Source organism: Dendrobates tinctorius, unplaced genomic scaffold (genome assembly GCF_039654945.1).
Source record: "Dendrobates tinctorius isolate UK_male_01 unplaced genomic scaffold, ASM3965494v1 ptg000250l, whole genome shotgun sequence".
NCBI classification, from domain to species: domain Eukaryota; kingdom Metazoa; phylum Chordata; class Amphibia; order Anura; family Dendrobatidae; genus Dendrobates; species Dendrobates tinctorius.
The window spans coordinates 45,332,277-45,344,745 of record NW_027361917.1 but is presented as its reverse complement, the minus strand read 5'-3'; the positions used below and the strand labels follow the sequence as shown (position 1 = coordinate 45,344,745).

At 42.3% G+C, this 12,469-nt stretch overlaps 1 non-coding gene and 2 pseudogenes across 1 annotated transcript; all 3 read right to left on the bottom strand.

Annotated features, from left to right (window-relative positions):
• Positions 1-2,744: 2,744 nt before the first annotated feature.
• Positions 2,745-2,917, bottom strand: LOC141063799 (U2 spliceosomal RNA; annotated as a pseudogene).
• A 2,428-nt stretch (positions 2,918-5,345) lies between these two features.
• Positions 5,346-5,526, bottom strand: LOC141063677 (U2 spliceosomal RNA; annotated as a pseudogene).
• A 906-nt stretch (positions 5,527-6,432) lies between these two features.
• On the bottom strand, positions 6,433-6,626 carry LOC141064168 (U2 spliceosomal RNA). The gene has a single exon (XR_012225405.1). It is a non-coding gene; the product is annotated as a U2 spliceosomal RNA (small nuclear RNA).
• Between the last annotated feature and the right edge of the window lie 5,843 nt (positions 6,627-12,469).

Below are 12,469 nucleotides of genomic sequence, written 5' to 3'. Positions count from 1 at the left end.
TCATGAGACGTCAGGTCCAAAAGTTGGGTCGACGCACCCCCTCTTCCGGTCCCTTCTACATCTGACCTGTCGACTTTAGGAGGGGTCTACTAGCTCAACAGTAGAAACGTCTCCATCCCTCTGCCATACATCATCAAACACAACAAAGTCCCGGCGTGTCTCAAAGGCATACACTAAGTCTGGTGGTATACCGCCACCCTGGTACTCAACGCTGTGGAACAGGTCAAACATTACTCTGTCTACTGCATAGTTCACCATGACCCCATGATTACAGCGAACCTGGACCATTTTCTCGGTCAGACAGAAAGATTGAGTAGTTCCTGTCAGAGTCACCTGACTCTTTGTGTCCAGCCGACCAGAAACTCTTTTCCGGTGCAACATCACGGTACACACCTGCGGCCCATCGTTACTATCCGGAAAGGATATCGGACATTCTGGAAAAGACATACACACACACACTGCGGTACCCCAGACATGTCAGCTGAGGTCACCAGTGATGCCCCTTCTGGAAACACGGCCCTTTTCTGGACCACCCTGATTTGGGTCACCGCTCCCCACTGGGACTACACCCCTTTTTGGGTTACCACTCCAATTTGGGTCACTGCCCCCTCTGGGACTCCACCCTTTTTGGGTTACCACCCCGATTTGGGTCACCTCCCCCTTTCGGGATTTCCCCATGCCATTTCTACAGGTCTCCTTAGATCACAGATCACACAACACTATTTATGTCTCTTTAACAATACCACACAAGTTCTTGTTCGCACCACCACAGCTCCTGCTGTCACCGATCTCAGACACCTCTGGCTGCCATTCACACACAGCTGCTGGTGTCACCTTCGTAACCCCGCCGAGTTACAGGAAGCCGCTTGTCACCTTTGTAATCCTGCCGAGTTACAGCAAGCCGCTTGTCACCTTCTTGACCCCACTGAGGCACCGCCAGCTGACTTGAGAGGGAAAAGAAAAAAAAAAAAACACATGCAACACCAAACTCACATGTCCTCTCTGTGTGCTCTTCAGGACGTCCGTTTCCTCCTGAGACCGTCCAACACACAGGGCACACCGGGTGCTATTCAGGGAGCCGACCCTCCTCCCAGGGTCTCCCAACACACCGGCCTCACCAGGTCCAGGGTCTCAGCGGCTTTTATTCAGGACATCCGTCTCCTCCTGAGACTGCCCAACACTCACGCCTCACCAGGTCCAAGGTCATACTACGTGCTCCAGGGATCCGATTCTTCTCCCAGAACCTCCCAACACTGACCCTCCAGGACCTTGCTCACTGAACTCTCCAGGTACAGTCATTCTCACTGACCCCGGTCAGTACAACACGGACACCTGTCCGTTACCTGTGCAGGCCACACAGAGGCACCCTATAGCAATCCACAGTCTCTTTCTCTGACCCCGGTCAGTATATCACACGGCTTTCACGACCGTCACCTGCCTGCCGCGCAGGTTCTCGGACCCCTCTACCGCAGAGGTGTCCTATAATTCTCTTCCACTGACCCCGGCCAGCATATCACATGGCTTTCAAGACCGTCCGCCCTCCTGGCTCAGCGTTGCCAGCACTGCAACATGTGCTGTTGAAACCATTGCCCTTAGCAACTGAATTTTGCAGTCCTCATCCATCGCCCCTAGCAACAAGGCTACAACACTCCCCATAGCATTCTCCACCAATTGTAAGGTAGCGCTGTCATTCAGGTTGAGGACACTCACTTGGCAGCCAAATAATCAGATCCGGCACGGATTTTCCATAAAACAATAACAGTCCATGCGGTTTATTCAGGCATCATAAACCCACAGCAGCAACATAACGTTCATATCAAACAGCATAGTGTCCATGACAGAGCTCCACTCTGTTTATCCTGTGATCACACAGGTTGTGCAATGTACAATATGCAGGCTTTCTAGCCTCATAGTTATATCCCCTGTCAGGGTCACCTCATGGCTGCTTCTCCGTGCAGACGTTCATTCCCTCTCCCTGGGAACTCTCAGGCATATGCAGCCATTATACACAGCCTCTCCAAGAGCTGTCAGGAAGGCAGCCACGTCAGCCCAGACGAGACCTTCCATACAGGCCAACCGGGTCCAAGCATTTACTCATGTGACCTACCCTGGCCACCTTATATGGTTTGTAGCCATGCCTACTGGGTCACATGGCTATGACCTCATCACAGGTTCTTCAACCACTCATACACACTTTACTATGGCGTTCTTAAACACACCCCTGGGTGGATTTGTAGGTAGCTGGTCCTGCCTGTCTCTCCAGCTACCTGAAGACTTCCCTAAGACATTGACATGGAACCTCTGCAGTATCACTGCTGATCAACACATACACAAGTCTTCATCTCAAGGCCACTCACCTTGAGATGCATTACGATCATTCAGCATCCTACTGCTTTCAGGACACTGGAAATGCTTATACGCCTGTCCTGGGACATCCAAACAGTGCCCCCTAGCGGACACAGTGGTCACTACCCCACACTACCAAGCGCAAAGGCCGACATAGATCATTATTTAAATTACAGACTGAATACAATACAATGCCTTCGATACAGAGGTGAATAATACTTGATGTAGCAGAGTTGGGCAAGTTAAATCAAGCCAAAGGAATTTCAAATCTGCAACGTGGACCAAGAAAATACTAATGCAGAGCAACCAAAGTTGAAAAAAGCATTCAAATATTGCTTTGAAAAGACAACTTGCTTTGGTTTCAATTCAATTCAGTCTGTTTTTGGAAACTGGTTTAGAGAGAGTGCACCATCCCCGAAGATACCGCAATGACTGGGCAATACATGGAGTGAATAGATCAAGCTCTTTTTCCATCTCCCTGTTCTAAAAATTCATTTAATATATGGTCCCCAGATAGGGGACGTATCAGATATTAAACTGATAAAAACAAGCGTGGTTCCCCCCCAACTGTCTGCTGAGGCTCCCTCAGCAGACTGAAGCTGGCTGCTGCCGTGCAGCTGTTAAATACTCTGGGCTGCCCATTATGACACGTGATCCAATTGTTCCATTGGCCCATTGTGACACGTGATCCAATTGTTCCATTGGCCCATTGTGACGTGTCAAAGTGTTCCATGAATAGAATACATTCTATCACAGTGTCCCATGAATGGAACACATTCTATCTACTGCAGGCAGGCAGCGCACATAGCTGCTACAAGCAACTAGAATACCCTCAGACAGGTGAACGTAGGCTGAACATTCAATTAACACGCCAGATGAATTTTTTTTTATTGAATTCATATAAATATACACAAATACATATATATATATATATATATATATATATTTATATACTTGCTGAAGAGCCTGGCGTTGCCTGGGCCTAGTAACCAACTGTGGTTAGTTATAACAAATTATAATGATTATATTGCACATAAAAACATTTCACATCATATATTCAACACTACAGATTTGCAACACAAATTAACAATTACCCAAATATCCTCTTCTGTGTGATACTTTCTGCTGAGCTGTGTATATAACCCTATCATGTGTTACTGACTGCTCAGCCGTGTATCTAATCCTATCCTGTGTGATACCGTCTGCTGAGCTGTATATCTAACCCTATCCTGTGTGATACTGACTGCTGAGCCGTGTATCTAATCCTATCATGTGTGTTATTGACTGCTCAGCCGTGTATCTAATCGTATCCTGTGTGATACTGACTGCTGATTCGTGTGTCTAATCCTATCCTGTGTGATACTGTCTGCTGAGCCGTGTATCTAATAGACGATAACACCAGAGAAATGATAAGAATAATAAGCCTCAGTTACCACAACTGTCTACAAAGAAAACTGTTGCTGATAGCAACCAATCACAGCTCATTTTTAATCTTTTAAACAGCTCTGGGGCAGCATGTCGAGTTTTGAGTGGCGATTCTTGTGTTTCGACTTTTATGTGGCGAGGTTGGTGTATGTGTGGTGAAATGTGTGCTGAGGGTGGTATATGTGTTGAAGCACGTGGTAGTGTGGCGCTTTTTGTGTGTGTGTTCATATCCCCGTGTGTGGTGAGTAACCCATGTCAGGGCCCCACCTTAGCAACTGTACGGTATATACTCGTTGGCGCCATTGCTCTCATTCTTTAAGTCCCCTTGTTCACATCTGGCAGCTGTCAATTTGCCTCCAACACTTTTCCTTTCACTTTTTTCCCCATTATGTAGATAGGGGTAAAATTGTTTTGTGAATTGGAATACGCAGGGTTAAAATTTCACCTCTCAACATAGCCTATGATGCTCTCGGGGTCCAGACGTGTGACTTTGCAAAATTTTGTGGCTGTAGCTACGACGGTGCAGATGCCTATACATACATACACTTTTTCCCCATTATGTAGATAGGGGTAAAATTGTTTGGTGAATTGGAACGCACAGGGTTAAAATTTTGCCTCACAACATAGCCTATGACGCTCTCGGGGTCCAGACGTGTGAATTTGCAAAATTTTGTGGCTGTAGCTACGACGGTGCAGATGCCAATACATTCATACACTTTTTCCCCATTATGTAGATAGGGGCAAAATTGTTTGGTGAATTAGAACGCGCGGGGTAAAAATTTTGCCTCACAACATAGCCTATGACGCTCTCGGGGTCCAGACATGCGACTGTTCAAAATTTTGTGGCTGTAGCTACGATGGTGCAGATGACAATACATTCATACACTTCTTCCCCATTATGTAGATAGGGGTAAAATTATTTGGTGAATTGGAATGCATGGGGTTAAAATTTCGCCTCACAACATAGCCTATGACGCTCTCTGGGTCCAGATGTGTGACTGTGCCAAATTTTGTGGCTGTAGCTGCGACGGTGCGGATGCTAATCCCGATCATACACATACATACACACATCCACATTGAGCTTTATATATTAGATATATAAATTCAAAATTTAAAAGTAAATTTCAAAATTTATAAGATGGCAGGCCACAAGAGGGTGACAATGTTTCAAAATAGCATTGAGTCAGGAATGTGTTAGAAATTGAATAACTTAACTACACATGGGATACTTGAAATAAGGCGGGAAGTAATGAGGGGAAGGGGCTGCAGGCCTTGTAGCAGGTTACTGCAGCTTATCACACCTGTACCTACCAAGCAGCAAAGGCCGAGATAGATCATTATTTAAATTACAGATTGAATACAATACAATGCCTTCCATATAGAGGTGAATAATACTTCATGTAGCAGAGTTGGTCAAGTTAAATCAAGCCAAAGGAATTTGAAATGTGTAACATGTACCAAGAAAAAACTAATGCAGAGCAACCAAAGTTGAAAAAAGTATTCAAATATTGCTTTGAAAAGACAACTTGCTTTGGTTTCAATTCAATTCAGTCTGTTATTGGTAACCGGCTTAGAGAGAGCGCACCATCCCCGAAGATACCGCAATGACGGGGCAATACATGGAGTGAATAGATCAAGCTCTTTTTCCATCTCCCTGTTCTAAAAATCCATTTAATATATGGTCCCCAGATAGGGGACGTATCAGATATTAAACTAATAAGAACAAGCGTGGTTCCCCCCCACCCCCCCAACTGTCTGCTGAGGCTCCCTCAGCAGACTGAAGCTGGCTGCTGCCGCGCAGCTGTTAAATACTCTGGGCTGCCCATTCTGACACGTGATCCAATTGTTCCATTGGCCCATTGTGACACGTGATCCAATTGTTCCATTGGCCCATTGTGACAAGTGATCCAATTGTTCCATTGGCCCATTGTGAAGCGTCAAAGTGTTCCATGAATAGAATACATTCTATCACAGTGTTCCATGAATGGAACACATTCTATCTACTGCAGGCAGGCAGCGCACATAGCTGGTACAAGCCACTACTAAACTCTCAGACGGGTGAACATAGGCCGAACATTCAATTAACAAGCCAGATAAATTGTTTCTTTTTAATTGAATTCATATAAATATACAAAAATGCATATATATATATATTCAAAACTTAAAAGTAAATTTCAAAATGTAAAAGTTGGCAGGCAACAAGAGGGTGACAATATTTCAAAATAGCCGTCACTGAGTCAGGAATGTGTTAGAAATTGCACAACTTAACTACACATGGGATACTTGAATTAAGGTGGGAAGTAATGAGGGAAGGGGCTGCAGGCCTTGTAGCAGGTGGGTGTGCAGAAATGTATCTATGCAAAGCGAATCACATTACTGCAGCTTATCACACCTATACCTGCCAAGCAGCAAAGGCCGAGACAGATCATTAAATTACAGATTGAATACAATACAATACATTCCATATAGAGGTGAATAATACTTGATGTAGCAGAGTTGGGCAAGTTAAATCAAGCCAAAGGAATTTGAAATGTGCAACGTTAAGCAAGAAAAAACTAATGCAGAGCAACCAAAGTTGAAAAAAGCATTCAAATATTGCTTTGAAAAGACAACTTGCTTTGGTTTCAATTCAATTCAGTCTGTTTTTTGAAACCGGTTTAGAGAGAGCGCACCAACCCCAAAAATACTGCTATGACGGGACGATACATGCAGGGAATAGAGCAAAATCTTTTACCATCTCCCTGTTCTAAAAATCCATTTAATATATGGTCCCCAGATAGGGGACGTATCAGATATTAAACTGGTAAGAACGAGTGTGGTCCAAACCCCCACACCTCCCCAAAAACCCCAACTGTCTGCTGAGGCTCCCTCAGCAGACTGAAGCTGACTGCTGCCGCGCAGCTGTTAAATAACAAGAGCCCATTGTGACACGTCAGTGTTTCCTACAAAAGCCAGTGGCCATTGTGACACATCAGTGTTCCATTTAAAGAACAAGAATCCAAAGGGAGTTTGTAGCTATATTCCGCGCTGCCGCTTTAGACAAATTCCAGGAGAGTGCTGTATGATTGCAGTGGTTTTATTCTACGCGTTTCAGGGGTCTCATGCCCCCTTCATCAGGAAATACCACCTAGGGGGCAAGAGACCCCTGAAACGCGTAGAATAAAACCACTGCAATCATACAGCACTCTCCTGGAATTTGTCTAAAGCGGCAGCGCGGAATATAGCTACAAACTCCCTTTGGATTCATGATTTCTTTGGTCGCTGAAGACCTGTGGATCTGCAGCAGCCGCTACCTACACGCTCTTATCTCATCCTAACCAGGTGAGCATATTTCATGATATACTGTCTCTTGTAACGTGGATAAGACCCTATTGTGCTTTTTTGTCACCCCCTTTTTTTTGCAATATTTAAAGAACAAGAGCCCATTGTGACACATCATTGTTCCATTTAAAGAACAAGAGCCCATTTTTACACTTCATTGTTCCATTTAAAGAACAAGAGCCCATTGGGAAAAGTCAGTGTTTCATTTAAAGAGCAAGAGCCCAAATTAACAAATCATTGTTCCATTAAAAGAACAAGAGCCCATTGTGACACATCAGTGTTCCATTTAAAGAACAAAAGCCCATTGTGACACATCAGTGTTCCATATAAAAGCCACAGCCCATTGTGACACGTCAGTGTTCCATTTAAAGAACAAGAGCCCATTGTGACACATCAGTGTTCTATATAAAAGCCAGAGCCCATTGTGACACTTCAGTGCTCCATTTAAAGAACAAGAGCACATTGTGATACATCAGTTTTTCATTTAAAGAAAAGGAGCCCATTGTGACATCTCAGTGTTCCATACAAACAACAAGAGCCCATTGTGACATATCAGTGTTCCATTTAAAGAACAAGAGGACAATGGGACACTTCAGTTTTCCATTTAAAGAAAAAGAGCTCATTGTGACACATCAGTGTTCCATATAAAAGCCAGAGCATATTGTGGCACATCAGTGTTCCATATAAAGAACAAGAGCCCATTGTGACACAACAGGGTTTCATTTAAAGAACAAGAGCCCATTGTGACACGTCAGCATTCCATATAAAAGCCAGAGCCTATTGTGCCACGTCAGTGTTCCATTTAAAGAAGAAGAGCTCAATGTGACACATCAGGGTTCCATTTAAAGAACAAGAGCCCATTGTAACATGTCAGTGTTCCATATAAAAGCCAGAACCCATTGTGACACATCTGTGTTCCATTTAAAGAACAAGAGCCCATTGTGACACATCAGTGTTCCATATAAAAGTCAGAGCCCATTGCTACACATCAGTGTTCCATTTAAAGAACAATAAACCATTGTGATACATCAATGTTTCATTTAAAGAAAAAGAGCCCATTGCGACACATAAGTGTTCCATTTAATGAAAAAGAGCCCATTGTGAGATATCAGTGTTTCATTTAAAGAACAAAAGCATATTGTGACACGTCAATTTTCAAAACAAAAGTCAGAGCCCATTGTGACACATCAGTGTTCCATTTAACGAACAAGGGCACATTGGGAAACGTAAATGTTCCATTTAAAGAACAACAGCCCATTGTGACACATCAGTGTTCCATTTAACGAACAAGGGCACATTGGGAAACGTAAGTGTTCCATTTAAAGAACAACAGCCCATTGTGACACATTAGTGTTACGTTTAAAGAACAAGAGCCCATTGTGACACATCAGTGTTCCATTTAAAGAACAAGAGCCCATTGTGACACGTCAGTGTTCCATATAAAAGCAAGAGCCCGTTGTGATACATCAGTGATCCATTTAAAGAACAAGAGCACATTGTGAAACATCAGTTTTTCATTTAAAGAAAAAGAACCCATTGTGACACCTCAGTATTCCATACAAGCAACAAGAGCCCATTGTGACACATCAGTATTCCATTTAAAGAACAAGGGACCATTGTGACACATCAGTGTTTCATACAAAAACCAGAGGCCATTGTGACACATCAGTGTTCCATTTAAAGAACAAGGGCCCATTGTGACACCTCAGTGTTCCATACAAACAAAAAGAGCCCATTGTGACAAATCAGTGTTCTATTTAAAGAACAAGAGCACAAAGGGACACTTCAGTTTTCCATTAAAAGAAAAAGAGCCCATTGTGAAACATCAGTGGTCCATATAAAAGCTAGAGCCCATTGTGACATGTTAGTGTTCCATATAAAGAACAAGAGCCCATTGTGACACATCAGGGTTTCATTTAAAGAACAAGAGCCCATTGTGACACGTCAGCGTTCCATATAAAAGCCAGAGCCTAATGTGCCACTTCAGTGTTCCATTTAAAGAACAAGAGCCCATTGTGACACATCAGGGTTCCATTTAAAGAACAAGAGCCCATTGTAACATTTCAGCGTTCCATATAAAAGCCAGAGCCCATTGTGACACATCTGTGTTCCATTTAAAGAACAAGAGCCCATTGTGACACATCAGTGTTCCATATAAAAGTCAGAGCCCATTGCTACCCATCGGTGTTCCATTTAAAGAACAAGAAACCATTGTGATACATCATTGTTTCATTTAAAGAAAAACAGCCCATTGTGACACATCTGTGTTCCATTTAAAGAACAAGAGCCCATTGTGACACATCAGTGTTCCATATAAAAGCCAGAGCATATTGTGACACATCAGTGTTCCATTTAACGAAAAAGAGCCCATTGTGACACATCAGTGTTCCATATAAAGAACAAGAGCCCATTGTGACACATCAGGGTTCCATACAAACAACAAGAGCCCATTGTGACACATCAGTGTTCCATATAAAAGCCAGAGCCGATTGTGAAACACAAGTGTTCCATTTAAAGAAAAAGAGCACATTGTGATACATCAATGTTTCATTTAAAGAAAAAGAGCCTATTATGACACCTCAATGTTCCATACAAACAACAAGAGCCCATTGAAACACATCAGTGTTTCATTTAAAGAAAAAGAGCCCATTTTGACTCATCAGTTTACATATAAAGAACAAGAGGCCATTGTGATACATTATTGTTCCAATCAAAGAGCAAGAGACCATTGTGACACATCAGTGTTCCATATAAAAGCCAGAGTCCATGGTAACACATCAGTGCTCCATTTAACGAACAAGAGCCCATTGTGACACATCATTATTCCATATAAAAGCCAGAGCATATTGTGACACATCAGTGTGCCATTTAACGAAAAAGAGCACATTGTGACACATCAGTGTTCCATATAAAGAACAGGAGCCCATTGTGACACATCAGTGTTTCATTTAAAGAACAAGAAAACATTGTGGCACCTCAGTGTTCCATACAAACAACAAGAGCCCATTGTAACTCATCAGTGTTCCATTTAAAGAACAAGAACCCATTGTGACACATCAGTATTACATATAAAAGCCAGAGCATATTGTGACACATCAGTGTTCCACTTAAAGAACAAGAGCCCATTGTGACACCTCAGTGTTCCATGCAAACAAGAGCCCATTGTGACACATCAGTGTTCCATTTAAAGAACAAGAGCACAATTTGTCACTTCAGTTTTCCATTTGAAGAAAAAGAGCCCATTGTGACACATCAGTGTTTCATTTAACGAAAAAGAGCCCATTGTGACACATCAGTGTTCCATATAAAGAACAACAGCCCATTGTGACACATCAGTGGTCCATTGAAACAACAAGAGCCCATTGTGACACATCAGTGTTCCATTTAAAGAGCAAGAGCCCATTGTGATATATCAGTGTTTCATTTAAAGAAAAAGAGCCCATTGTGACACCTCAGTGCTCCATACAAACAACCAGAGCCCATTGAAACACATCAGTGTTCCATTTAAAGAACAAAAGCCCATTATGATACATCAGTGTTTCATTTAAAGAAAAAGAGCCCATTTTGACACATCAGTGTTACATACAAACAACAAGAGCCCATTGTGACACATGAGTGTTTCATTTAAAGAACAAGAGGCCATTGTGACACCTCATTGTTCCATTTAAAGAACAAGAGCCCATTGTGACACATCAGTGTCCCATTTAAAGAGCAAGAGCCCATTTTTGCACTTCATTGTTCCATTTAAAGAACAAGAGCCCATTGTGAAAAGTCAATGTTCCATTTAAAGAGCAAGAGCCCAAATTAACAAATCAGTGTTCCATTAAAAGAACAAGAGCCCATTGTGACATATCAGTGTTCCATTTAAAGAACAATAGCCAATGTGACACATCAGTGTTCCATTTAATAAACAAGAGCCCATTGTGACACATTAGTGTTCCATATAAAAGCAAGAGCCCATTGTGACACGTCAGTGTTCCATTTAAAGAAGAGCCCATTGTGACACGTCAGTGTTGCATATAAAAGCCAGAGCCCATTGTGACACGTCAGTGTTCCATTTAAAGAAAAAGAGCACATTGTGATACATCAGTGTTTCATTTAAAGAAAAAGAGCCCATTTTGACACATCAGTGTTAAATATAAAAGCCAGAGCCCATTGTGACAGATCAGTGTTCCATTTAAACAAAAAAAGCCCATTGTGACACATCAGTGTTCCATATAAAGAACAAGAGCCCATTGTGACACATCAGTGTTCCATACAAACAACAAGAGTCCATTGTGACACATCAGTGTTCCATTTAAAGAACAAGAGCACAATGGGAAACTTCATTTTTCCATTTAAAGAAAAAGAGCCCAATGTGAAACATCAGTGGTCCATTTAAAGAACAAGAGCCCATTGTGACACATCAGTGTTCCATATAAAAGCCAGATCCCATTGTGACACGCTAGTGTTCCATTTATAGAACAAGAGCCCATTGTGACACATCAGTGTTCCATTTAAAGAACAAGAGCCCATTGTGATACATCAATGTTCCATTTAATAAACAAGAGCCCATAATGACACATCCGTGTTCCATTTAAAAGCCAGAGCCAATTGTGACACGTCAGTGTACCATTTAAAGAACAAGAGCCCATTGTGACACATCAGTGTTCCATATAAAAGCCAGATCCCATTGTGATACATCAGTGTTCCATTTAAAGAACAAGAGCCGATTTTGACACATCAGTGTTACATATAAAGAAGAAGAGCCCATTGTGACACATCAGGGTTCCATACAAACAACAAGAGTCCATTGTGACACATGAGTGTTTCATTTAAAGAACAAGAGCCCATTGTGAAAAGTCAGTGTTCCATTTAAAGAGCAAGAGCCCAAATTAACAAATCAGTGTTCTACTAAAAGAACAAGAGACCGTTGTGACACATCAGTGTTCCATTTAAAGAACAATAGCCCATTGTGACACATCAGTGTTCCATTTAATGAACAAGAGGCCATTGTGACACATCAGTTTTCCATATAAACGCCAGAGCCCATTGTGACACGTCAGTGTTCCATTTAAAGAACAAGAGCCCATTGTGACACATCAGTGTTCCATATAAAAGCCAGAGCCCACTGTGACACGTCAGTGTTCCATTTAAAGAAGAAGAGCCCATTGTGACACGTCAGTGTTCCATATAAAAGCCAGAGCCCATTGTGACACATCAGTGTTCCATTTAAAGAGCAAGAGCACATTGTGATACATCAGTTTTTCATTTAAAGAAAAAGAGCTCATTGTTACTCCTCAATGTTCCATACAAACAACAAGAGCACATTGTGACACATCAGTGTTCCATTTAAAGAACAAGGGCCCATTGTGACATATCAGTGTTCCATACAAAA